This window comes from Larimichthys crocea, chromosome XIX (genome assembly GCF_000972845.2).
Source record: "Larimichthys crocea isolate SSNF chromosome XIX, L_crocea_2.0, whole genome shotgun sequence".
NCBI classification, from domain to species: Eukaryota; Metazoa; Chordata; class Actinopteri; family Sciaenidae; genus Larimichthys; species Larimichthys crocea.
This window is the reverse complement of record NC_040029.1, coordinates 4,885,703-4,898,900: the sequence shown is the minus strand read 5'-3', so window position 1 is coordinate 4,898,900 and position 13,198 is coordinate 4,885,703. Positions and strand designations below refer to the sequence as shown.

The window sequence follows — 13,198 nt, the reverse complement described above, 5'->3', positions numbered from 1 at the left end:
GCTAATGCATCCGCTGAGAAACTTGAATGAATGAAGAGGCCTTGTGGCTGCTTGCTTTAATTCTGAAGAGTGCTGTTGGATTACCTCCAAGGTGAGAAATAACTGAAGGACTGCTAATGCAATGACTCTGTGTATTGTGGGATCAATGGAGTTGTAGAAAATCGAGGCTCCTCAACTGACTCCCTGCAGATAAAGCTTTGATGAAAGAGTTTATAATTGCTTTTTGTGGAGTATGTGGTCTTCAGGATTTCGTTGAGATGCATTGTTATATTTCTTTGCAGTGTTTTCTTTTGTTGTATGGTCTGTTATTGGACAATGATTTGATTCAGATGTTAAGTCATGGGTAGGCAACGGCAACCTTGGCAACAACTTTGGTGCGTGGGCAAGTCCAGCTTTTAGTGTTCAATAGAAACTTCTTTTTGTGACTTAGTTCCATTTTTTTTTTTTAGGTCTTCTTTATTTGGTTATGCTGATTGAAATCGCAGCCCGTCCAATTAGTGAAGATGTTTCCCTAATTGGATTCTTGTGTTTTGCCTATTAGTGTGTGCTTTCTATAGCTGCAGTGCTCTCCGGAGTGAACAGTGAAGCTTGTTGGATGGTTCAAAAAGTTTTCTGCAACCGCATCATTGCAAACATCAGAACTGGAGGGACTGCACCCAATAATTTTGGTTACTTTTCACAACCGAGAATCTAACATTTCCTCCGCCTCATGCAGCCACCGGCCAGTCACATAGAGGTGAGAAAGTAAACAGAGTTCTCTTTAAAAAGTTCTCTCTAAAGCCACACTGCCACAACCCCTACTATTCTTGACTTCTTTCCCACCACAGATGGCTTGTCACCCCACTTCTGAGTGTGGTCACAGCAAGGGGAGCCACTCTTGTCTAGTTGTCTAGTTCTTTTTCAGCATACCTGTACCTTCGTAGTTCAGTTTGTCACCTAGAACCAGAGGTGATTTGTTTCATATTTTGATAGAAAATATGAAACTTGATTCATTTGCCTACAGCTATTCCGTGAGCCTGTCTCGCTCAGTTTGAAAGCACGACCTTCAGACATGCAGCATACTTTCCAGTTTCACGACTCAACTCAATCTATTGTCAGTGCAAAAAATATAGACATATTTTTCATAATTCATACTCTAACTATATATGTGCCTGTGTTTTGCTTCTTGCAGTGGTTAGGGAACAATGTATGTATTGGTGGACTAGAGTGTTCGGAAAGTTAGTGGCCTTGCCTTTGCTGAGAACTGACCCGAGATGGAAACTCTTTCCTTGTCCCTTTCCAGAAGAGCATTCTTTAGCAGCGGCCTCACCTCGACTGATCCCACTCCAACCGCCAGAAACACACAGCCACAATTCCCACTACAGCACACACACACATCCAAATACTACACATGAACATATTGTAGGCACACCAACAAGAACAAGCTGTTTTTAATGAACAAGCCATCAATACCTATATAGACACAGTATAGATATAGCTATAGTATAACTCACTCTTATCATTGGAATTTTTTAAACTTTAGAAAGAGTTTTTTCTTCTTTGAACTCACTAAATGACCTCCATTTCAGACCTTAAAGCTAAAGTTGCAAAAGCACATTTTAATCGACCTTACAGGAATTCCAAAAATACTTTATCTAATTGAAATCTCGGGCCAGTGCTTGGCATTTTAGTGGCGCATTCGGTTCTGGACATGCTTTCTGGAACCTATCAGACCCAAGCAAACAGTGCATTGATGCGTAAAACTTAATTTGGGGCTAAAAAGTGCCACCCCTGCAAGTCCAGAATACAAGATGGAATTAAACCCATAACCCTTTTCTGAATTAAGAGCCATGTTCTACACTTCTACCAGACTCACTCCCATAGGGCGAAATGTCAGGGATTATTTGGGATCTATCTACCAATGAGCCGCCAGCGTTCAAAGCTTTCACATCACATGGACTGTAAAGATCTGAATGGTTAGGGCTGATGATTACTCTTTCTTTTGGCTTCATGCTGCTTTCCATTATGTGCAACTGCCTGGACTAAGAGCACCGTACACAATGAATCAGACATGATGGAGAGGTAGAGTTTACAATGAGACAGCCGATGAATGCTGAAGATTTTTGATCAAAGATTGCAGCTATGGTAGGGCGTCGTGCCTTGTGTGGGAGGTTAAATCACTGACTTGCATCTCGGAGATTAATTTAAGCTGCTTTTCCTTGTGGGTCGCATAAAAAAAAAAGGGGGGGTTGATTTTATGGGTAGCATCCAAAACAGCTGAAGTTTCAAGGTAGAGGGAGAGACAGCAGGGACACATTAAAAACTTACAGGGTGAGTTGCTGCTGAGGACGTGTTGTGGATGCAGAGGAGGAGACGGATGAAAGTTGATATTCACAAATATAGGCCTGTATTTACCTCAACTGCAGAGGCCTTCACTTGGAAAAGGGTTTTTAATGTGTACAATTTATCACATTTACTGATTTCATTCCATTTAAAATTGTTATTGATGATGTTTGCTATCAAACTTCTACTTTTCGTTGCTGTTTTTCTTTTGGTCCGGTTTGTATTCATGCCACGTTCAAGTCATGAGATGGATGACATCTATGTTTGTTTGGTTTTCAGGCACTTTCCCTACTATTAGATGCCAAGTCAAATCTATTTGAGCTTTCAAAAAATAATTCCAAACCATAATTGCGATAAGTCTGGTATGAAATGAAAGGAATGTAGGCTACTGTCAATGGTCTCAACACTTCCAGCTCAGATGTTTCAAATTAAAACTCTTCCCGCAGCTACAAGGTCACTATTCCTCTCTTTCTTTGTGGGCTTTTAATGTGAAACATCTGCATCAACTGATGGGCACTCGGAGAGCGCGCAGACCTCCACCGAAGCCAAAACGTCCAGTCTTCGATGTGAAAATCTGCAAGCGCAACCGCTGAAAGGATCTGTGTTACAATTTGCTCATCTCACGGCGTTAAATAAAGTGAAAAATTATTCGCATTAGTCATTTGTGTATCCGTGTGTATTGCTTTGCCTGCGCAGCACCCAAGTTTTGTAAGAATCTGGCCAACAGTTTTTCTTCAACCATCTTCAACTGCATCACCACTGAATATACGACACTTCAATCCTGCATAAACCAAATGAATTACACTAAAAGATAACCTGGAATGGAATGAATTAGCGACCTTCAAAATATTAACTCAGAGCAACGGCGTTATGAGTTTATGTATGTGATGTGATTGAGAACGGGGCCTTGTAAAGATGTGGTCACATAAGTCTTCTATTCACTAGAATGTCACAGCTCCATTGTGGGTATTAAATACAGAGCAAAGTGATTGCAAACCATCATATATTGGCGTCAGCTGAAAAGAAATGCAGGACATTCATGTCACGTTCCCCGGATCTTTATTTGCTCATGCCTGGCTATTAATTGACATTCAATTTGATTTGAGAATTAACTGTTAAAGGGACCCTTAAAGCACAACTTTGGACCGCATACATGTGTACGCACACGCATCCACATATGAGTTTGCATGCGAGTGAGCATGTAAGCATGAAAAAGCAGACATGCACCACACAGACACGGAGTGTCTGTATGACACATCCGACTGCAAACTCATACATGCAGACACAGACTCCACCCCCATGGGTTCAAGTGATTGGCCTACTTACTCAGAGACAGGGCAGCCTACTGGCAGATTTGAATACAGGGAAACAGAAGAGGGAGGGATGGACGGAGGAGGAGGGGATACAGAGTGGGGGGCGGTGCACTAGTTTGTCCCTGCTCTCTCTCTCTCTCTCTCTCTCTCTCTCTCTCTCTCTGCTGGGTCAGGATGGAAAGGCTTACACAGGCAGGGGAGGAAACATGTCATGAGAGGTGATGACACAGCCACGGAGACATATCCACATCCTCACTGGCTCCCAAGCTCGCCGCTCGCCTCTGCTTCTGCCCGCCAGTGCCGCTGCTGCTGTCACGGCGTCCCACAGAGGAGAGAGAGAGAGACAGACAGAGAGAGAGAGAGAGCCAAAGATAGCCTCCATTCTCTGTCCCCCCACCTCTCTCTCTCTTTCCTCTCTTTTTCACTTTGTTTGTGGATGATGGGATTTTAATCATGTGGAAGGTAAGAGGAGGGGTGAGGAGCTTGTTTTGTTTTCTTATGCTTGCTGTATGAAATGGGGAGGATGAGGGGGGGGGCCTCGCTCAGTGGGGGAGTTTGTGTTCCTCTTAGTTTACTTAAGTCTGTGAGTCCCCTGGGGGATTCCCGCATGCTTTTCACCCTCCATCTCAGCACCGACTGTATTCTCTGTGGAAATGAGGAGCTGAGCGTTGAGTGCCAGCATTACTGGAATGATAATGATAGAGCAGTGGCTTGGGGGACTCAGCCAATAAAGTGCAACGGAGCCATCTGTATCATGGTCTAGGAGAAAAACTTTCTGCAAGAGAACAGTTGCTGAATTTATAGATAAGAGGAGTCTGTGGTTTGTATGATCATGAAGGAGGTGTTTATTGCTGATTTATTGCGGACGTGTCATCTCTTTGTCAACTTCGGCTTAGGAAAAACTTCAACTTTGTGATTTATCCTCCACGTTTCGCCTCTAAAATGTTTGATTCCATAATTTAGAGTTGGATGTGATGAATTTTCTGGAATGGTTGCGTCCTCGTTGATACTTCACAGGTATCGACCGTGACACTTTTGCATATTAACCAAAAAAGGACATTAAAGTCATTAGAGTGGCTGTGTGTGGGGGTAGGGGGGTTATGCTGTGTGTGTTAGAGTCTGTTTTGTGTGACCCAATTTTCAAAAACTGTGTGTTTTGGTGGTTGCTTCAAGCCCAGGATGCATAAAGAAGGGAGACAGTGCCTTGAGGGATGCATAAAATGTGTGTGTACTTGAGTGCTATAAGTGTGGGTGAGGATGAGTGGCTTTAAAGGTCCTGTTTGGTCTTTTTTGCACTTAATGGGAGAGGAGGAAGTTTGACAGCTAGAGGAGAGGGAACACATTAAGCTGGCTTTCTAAATTGTGTGTGTGTGTGTGTGTAAAACACCCCCACATCCATTTGTAACATTCTCATTTGTACAACTGTGTTTTTCTTTACGAGCCTACCCAGAGGTCACGTTATTCATCTGTGTGCCGAGGCGTGCTCAGTCCGTATTCTTCGTGCGCTCGACAGCTGGCAGCCACGGGCTCAGTGCCACCACTGATCCTTCTCACCTGCAACGGGGTCATAGGGATCGAGGAAATCCAGGTTTCGGGCATTTGATCTGCGAAACAATGGGTAACCCAAGGAAGGGAGGCTGCAGTTTATGGCTGGAGATGATGTGCGTAGCTTTTGACCAAAGAAATTACGCTAAATGGAAGCATGTGCGAGTGTTGTGGCCGCATCCTGACATTTCTGACTGACGTTTTTTGGGCTAAAAGTTGTTGAAGAAAAGAAAAGAAGTTGAAGTTTTGTAGAAAACTAACAGATATGACTAAAAGTCATTGTGGAGATCACATATAGTGCTTTGTTCTAAAAATAAAGTTGCCATTATCCTACGTTTTCTTCGACAAACAGTGACGAGGAAGCACGGAAAGGCTTTGTCTGAAGTGTGGTTTGTAGTTGTCACGATGCCGACCAATATAGCAACAATAGCATTGTTGCTTGATTCTTTTCCTGTTTCCCTTGACATGTTTCAGTGGCATTGTCAGCCTGGGCAGGCTCGAGAAAAGCATCTCGGCTCTCAGATCTCTTTTTTTTTTTTTTTTCCTCCCCCTCCCTCCTCAACCTGAAGATTGACTGTGGGAACCATGTAGACAAATATAGCGATGGCAGCATTGTCATTTCTTCTTCCTGCGTGGGACACATGTGTCAGTTTGTTCAAACTCGGCAGCAGGGAAAAGGTGCACCCTTTGCGAGACCCTTATCTCTCCCTAAATCGGTTAATTCGATCTCCAAAGCGTCAAATTCAGCCGCTTTAGGCGGCAAACTGCTAATTGCTATGTAAACATCCTTCAAAGAAAGAAAGAAAAAAGACAGACTGGATTTTTTTTCCCCCTCTTCTCATCCTTGCCCCTGTTTCCACCCCAGTTCAGTTCATTTCATTCACCCCACTGCGTTCTTTAATCACCAACCGAATAAGATGAAAGTGCAACGTTGCCTTGGTTACTTGTGACAATGAACACCATCGCTTCAGCCAGACTTGGCAGCTTGTGCAGTCCTGCGGAGAGGATAAGTGGTTCCTCAAACTTTTTTTTCCCTACGCGGTTATCAACGTTTACAGTAGACCACTTTACATATTTCAAGTGCGGTATTACCCAAGACCTAACATTTGAGCTATAAATATATCATCATTGCCCATTTTGCAGTAGAACACCTGATTATGCTTTTCTAAAAACATGCCGGGAGGGTCCAAAAATGGTCTCCCACATGATTTGCAGTGTTTGAGTATCATGCTTCCTAACTTCCTTGCAGAACTTCACTTCATTCTCACAGGTATCAGACATCTTTTAGTTATTCTCCTCTCTTGAGTTTGAAGACATGTCGCAGCCATCTGATATGTGATGAGGGGTTTCTTTTTTGGACATCGGCCCGGTCACATCACATCATTTTGGAGTTCAATATCGCCGTGTTTTTTTTTTTTTGACATTCCTTCCCCTCGGATCATGTCAAGCATCGCTTCGTTCTCGTTGTTCATACTCAAGAAATGCAACGGTTTGTGTGTAATTGTAAGCATATTCCAAAGCTGCCCATGTGTTAGGTGTTATGACACGCACCGCTGTATGGAGAAAGGTCATTTTAAGGCATGCCGGGGTTAAACTCGGGTCACGTGTGCGAAGAAACAGGTTTCAAAGAGGAAACAGAACTCCTTGGTCACAATGTGAAAACAATCCCTATCTCAGCAAGTTATTTCAGTCTGGAACTGAGACCTTTAGAAGGACTTTAAGGATTCAAACACTGCACAAAAATAGCTAGATAAGACGGATATCTCTGCAGCATACACACCTAAAGCGTTCACTTCAAATGAGCGATATTCCTCAGTCACATGACCCCCTTCCCCTGCAGCTGCCCTGTATGCAGATGCATGCTCTGCTCATACATAAACTATCTTACCTCATCTCGGAGCTCTCTGGGGCCGCTTTCATGTCGAAAAAACATTTCATTATCCCATCAAGAGATGCAATGATAATTTAGTACTTTGGGGAATAACTATTATTTAATCGCTTTCAAGTCCGCCAGGGGGATCCTAAGCACATATTTGGAGGCAACATTACAGCGTCGTAATCACGGAAAAAGAGGCATTAACTCAATTTGTAGTGTGTTAAAAGGAAATATAGCCCACATGTGCTCGTCAGTTAATCCTCCGTCATGCCAAATGGCATTTCCCAGAGGGAACAAAGTGCATCTATGTCCCTCCCCTGTCAATGCAACACGAAATGAGTAAGTCATGAGTCAAATAAGAGGAGAAGTGAAATAGAAATGACCTTCGGGATCAGCTCCCAGTATCAGAAACAATAACTGGCACTGTGTGTGTTATCTGTGTGTGTGTGTGTGTGTGTGTGTGAAGATCATTCACCCTGATGAAATATGTCCTTGACAACACCAGACTTGTCCCCCTGTCCCCCCGTCCCCTTTTATAATCTCTGGCTCCCCAAACATCACATCAAATTTCACATGCAGCACTATACCCAATCTGGGTCACACAAGCAGACAGACCCTGCCACACACACACACACACACACAAATGTCACCCTTTATCATAATCACTAATAGCCCCGGCATCCCCGGACTATGACCAGCCAATCCTGTTAGGTGTGACTGACCGCTTCAGAACATGAAAGGCCACGATTGGTCACAGCCAGTGTGGTAAGAAGCGGATTAGGGATCAACGTGGCAGGGTGTCTGGAATCAGACAAAGACTTGGCGTGTGTCAACAGTTAGCGTTGTTAACTTGGTAACAACCCAGCGTTGTACTGCGCAAGGGGAGACGAGGGGGAGTTTAGAGGAGAGGAGATAAGATGAGAAGGGAAGGATGTGAGAAGATGAGAGAGATCTGAAAATGCAACAGTCCTTTGAGTTTGACATCTAAGAGCTTTTTATCGCTTGTCTAAAAGTAGAGTTTGGACTTCTTTCGCTTTAGCTCTGGGCACCAAGTATACTTTTTCTTCCTCTGTCCTAATTGGACTCCTAGTACCTACACCTGCAAGCAAGTGTGCAGTGGACTACATAAAATGAATTTCCTCCACTACTTGCATTGCAAGATTTATCAGGCACTTCCTACAAGCTGCGCCCAAGACAAATATTTAGCAAGGAAACAGTGTAGAGAAATATTTTGACTTTGCTCCACATGGCGGGGGGAGCGAATCAGAACTCTTTTTCCTCGTGGCTGCATCTATAACAGTGTATGGGAGATGAGACGATGGTTGATTAAATTCACGTTGACCTTGACATGGATAACATGACCCCGAAAACACAACTTGTTCTCGACAAGGTTCTCTGCAAGGTCGAGGGGTTAATCTCTCGTTGCGCGCTGTCCGCTCCTGCTATGAAAGCAGATTATGGATCCTCTGAATTGTAAATCCCATAAGCAGCGGACGGATCTTTTAAAATTCTTCAACAGATTGAGGTAAACAAGGTGTCAAAAGGTTAAGATGTTGTTACGTACGGAGAGGTGGGGACTCATATTCACAAAAAAGTCAGTTTCAATAATTCATAAGTCGACGACGATGTTTGTGGGCAACTTCTAAACATCGAGAAGCTGCAAAGGGCTGAACTTTAGTGGCGAAATGTCCAAATTTTAATTTCAAAGTCATGTTTGACCTTCAGTTTCAAGTCCACCGGGAGGCCAAATTGCCCAACGATGACCAGGCGGGGTTCGGTCCGTAAATGTGGCATTATGAAAAAGGTTAACGCCGTTGACATCGTCATGTTTACACTCTTCAGATGGTTTGCTCTCTCTCGTTTGGTTCCGCTGTGTGTTCCCCTCTCCTCCTGTGAGCAAAGAGAGAATTGGAACAGCCAAATCATACAGTGACACACACCCACACACACACACCCACACAGAGTGTATGCTGATTGTGTGAGGTCAATGAGGATGACCTACTTCTCGGTTCTGCTCCGTGGACTGCCACAGCCGTTCACGTCAACTCACCAAATGGACCCCTCTCCGCCCACCCAATGTGTTTTTTTTTTGGGAAGTGGGATGCTTTTGGCTTCTTATTCTAATCATTTTGAGTGATTTTGTATCACATCATTTACTGGGAGTCATCTGGCAATGGAATCACTCCCCACTGCCATGAAGGAGTATAACTTTTTCAGCTCAATTTGTTGAGTGATGGTGTAGCTGAAATATTTATTTTCTGCCAAAAAAAAAAAAAGGTATTAAAATAAAGTTCCACCAGAGTAGCTTTTATTGTTAAAACTGTGGCTGCACCCACAATTAATAACAATTATTAAACAGTACATCAGCATTACAAGCGGCTCCATGTATTATAGAGAACCGCACTCACATTCTTTCCTCCGTTTCAGGAACACAGACTCTCTTCTCGCCTACGCTTTTGTCTGCACTGCGCTTCTTGTCGAATCGGTTTTAAGAAAATGGACCAGAAAGAGCTCCTCATGAAATTTTTAACAGCTCAAACTACGAGCGGAAAGGAAAGCCGCTACCTTCTCGGACCCAAAGTGAATGAAAGATTTACAAGTAGAGCGCGGACTAATGGGGGAGTCGACCCAAATATGAACATGACGAGGGATCAGGAGCTCAAAGACGTTTAATTTCTGAAGTGCTTCATTAGATGCTTTTATAGATGTGTACAGGTTTGTTTACCATGGAGCCAGTGGGCATCCTTCAAAATATGAAGTTTTATTTTACACTGACTGAACACTAAAAGGTTATACACTGACATTTATGGATCAGAGGTTTTTTTTAGAAGGTTTTGTTTCAAAGTCCCCCCCCCAAAAAAACTCACATTTGAGAGTAGCATCAGGGCAATGACCTTTGTTCCTCTCAAAATAGAAATGTAGCATTTTTGGACTTGTGTTTCAGAGTCCTGTAACAGGAGAGAGAGGTCGAGCAATGAAAACTGTCAGGAACAGAAAGAGAGAGGGTGTCGATGAGTCTTTGGAAAGAGAGAACATCTCTACCAGAGATCCTCTAACGCACACCTCAGCAAGTCATATCTGCTGGATTTTATTTTATCTGTCTGGAGTCAAAAGGGGATTAGTGCCCTTTCCAGAAGTTCACAGTACAGCAGCAGATTTTCACCGTTAAGAAAAAATGAAATCTGTCTCACATTTTTTTTAAAGCAAACACAGCTGGAAGGGGGGTGATTGCTTCATTTTCACATTATTCATAAGTCTGTACGTGTGAAAGTGGTGAAAAGTGATTAAGAAACACCCGAAAAGTGGGCGACTGCCTTTAAAATCTAAATGTTTCTTGTGGTTTAAGATTTTTCGCTCTCATTTTAGGCAATCTGTGACTTAAAATGAGTTCGAACGTAACATCATTTGTGTTTTTTGGCTGGTTCCAGCCCGTAACATGGAAATCAGTCCCCGACTTGAGTGAATAATGAAGTTACACCATTGGACGCTCAAGTGCGGGAGTTTCCCCATCATCTGTACCTAAATTAATAGCTGTGGACAGTCCTCAGTTATGTCCTCATGTGGCTTTTGCACTGATGGTTAATTATGTCCTTGAGTTGCTTCCGCAGCAATCCACTGGCAGTCCTCAGGAGTCCACTGATTATACACGTCCAGCCTTATACTTTTCTTCTTTTGCCTTTCCAGCCGTCTCTTTTCAAAGTAAGACCCCTGTAAAAGGCATCTGAAGTATGCACTTGATGGCTTCATGCATGTCCCTGCCAAAAAAAAAGTTTGCACCCTCGCCAGTTGATGACAGAGGTATGAGCAAGAAAAATGTAAGATCAGACTATTATTTCATTTTAACATGACCCCGTTTGGCTCATACAGCTGATCGATTCCATACTTCTGCATCTCCGACCGGTGTGTGTTTGCACTTTTAGAAAAGAACTTTTAAGATGAGGAGTGTAAACTTGACTGACTTGCCCTCAGTGGCTATGCTTATATGTTCATATAAGTGAAACTGAAGGAGTTAGGCAGTGATGTGCTCTTTTCCTTTGGATATAATGCTCGGTTACTTATTTGAGAGGGTGTGACGGGCTCTGAAATGACAAAAAAAAGTCGGACACTGATACGGGACGGGCTCTGAAATGACAAAAAAAAGTCGGACACTGATACGGAAAAATGCGAAAATGTGGTGTTTTCATGACAGATGCAGAGTTTAAATATTATTATTCTATAAGTTTCAAGGTGTACAAAGCCAAAAACTAATGTTATGCAGCCTCCAAGGATATTCAGTCAATTTTCTGTCAATCATTAGAAGAAAGGAAGGAGAAAAGAAGGTTTGTTCCTTCTTTTAACATGCCGTTGTGTTTATTCCTACAATAAACTGTATATATATATATATAGAACATAAAAAAATCTGTTTCTGTTCAGTTAGGAAACATTTATTGCTCGCGAGCAGAAGCTACAGGGAGACGGAAAAGGGATGAGAGAGTGCATGATTCTTTCAGGCCTCCCTCGGCTTTGTATTGCCCCCCACTGAAGAGCATCGGTACTGACGTGTCAGTGGTGCCAGCACTCTGAAGACGAGTCTTTCACACGCTGTGGCAGCTCTGACAGTCGCGAAAAGCACAAAGTGATGGTGGGAAAAAATAAACAACTTGGCCTGGATTTTACCAATTTCCTCCTGCAGTCCGAATGCCCTTTCCCCCCTCCTTCTCGCATTCCTGTTCTCTCTTCCACCCCCGTGCACCCTCTCGACTGCTATGCTCCTCTCCCTCACTACCACTCTTCCTCTCATTTCCTCTGTTTTTCGGCTTTGTCACCACGATGCATGGTTCAACAGTGTCACCTACGGTGTGCTGAGAGGCATTTCACCCCCCCCCCCCCCAATTTGGGCTTGGCATGTTTATGTTTGAGTACAAATTTAGGCTTGTGTGTTGAGGTGAATTTATTCTCTTTATCCTTTTTAAACGCCTCCAGGTTTCCCCCTCCTGTGAAGCTGTAACCTGTCAGAGCTCCATCAATGTCGAACTTTCCTGGCTTTGTCAGGAACTTTCTTTTCTGGTTCCTTCTCTGCTTCTGTAAAAAAAAAAAAATTCTCTCTCTGCTGTTTATGTTACCTGGCTGACAACTGTGCACAGGGGTGGACTGCATAAAATGTTCTTGGACTTTTCCCTCACTCAAATCTGCTCATTAATAAGTCATTCAGTCTGCGGGATGCACAATGTACATTAGTGCTTGACGTTTCTCTGCTTTTAATGGAGCTAGAAACAATGAAACCAGTTGTAATTTAACCCAGGTTGTCCATTAAGCAGCGTTAACTTTAGCCCTGGCGTGACCTAATGAATCAGTGCAGGTGCATGTTGTTAAGCTGTTCCCCCCGACATATTAAATATCAAACTTAAAGCTGCATTTATTGATTTTTTTGGCCACATGGGGGCAGTAAAACAAGCCGAAAACACAACAGTGACTCTAAAAAAGAGTAGCAAACACTCCTATTTGCACACCCAGCACACACAAAGTGACATTAGCATTCATTTGGAGTCAGGCTTCTGGCCACCCAGCAACTGAAAGTCCGATATTCACTCTCTTTTAAGCTGTGTTGTCGTCTGGACCATCTCCTGGATGAATTATTAAGCTCTTTAGCTGATTGTCCTTACACACTTTATATTATACATAGCGATATGATGTGTTTGTTTATATAGAAGTATTGATCAGCGGCTTTAAGGGCCATTTAATTACATATATCATCCTTTCAGTCCCATCTGTGTGTGTGTGTTTGTTCTTGCATCTGCATACCTGAAAGCCGGAGTACAAAATTACCGAGACGTCCCCCGATGATTAATTATGCGCCGCCTAAAAACACTCCCCGTGGAGTTAAACATCTAGTAGCGTACCATGGAGTGGGACACATTATTCCACTGATCTGCAGGTGGCGGTAACACGCCGAGATAAGCTGGAACACAAGCCGGAATTTAAAAATCGCCACACGTTTTGTTGGACCTGAAGCATCGACATAATGTGTTTTTTTTTGTGTGTGAATGCAAACAGAGCTTTGGTTGACGAGAAAACTCCACAGGGCCTTTTGAACTTGGAGAGGAAGTGATGGAGGCTGCTTTTGGAAGTAAAACCTGTTTGATTTGGAAGACATTAATTCCAG

At 43.2% G+C, this 13,198-nt stretch overlaps 1 protein-coding gene across 2 annotated transcripts in view; it reads left to right on the top strand.

Annotated features, from left to right (window-relative positions):
* LOC109136685 (E3 ubiquitin-protein ligase Midline-1) overlaps nt 1-13,198 on the top strand; it is a 55,109-nt gene that overhangs the window by 13,549 nt on the left and 28,362 nt on the right. Inside the window, exon 1 of one of the 2 annotated variants that reach the window (XM_019259918.2) lies at nt 3,781-4,097. The exons of the other annotated variant lie outside the window; for it this stretch is intronic. The gene's annotated coding sequence lies outside the window, so the exon portion shown is untranslated. Of the gene's footprint in view, nt 1-3,780; nt 4,098-13,198 lie in introns of those variants that run through there. 2 annotated transcript variants of the gene reach the window in all.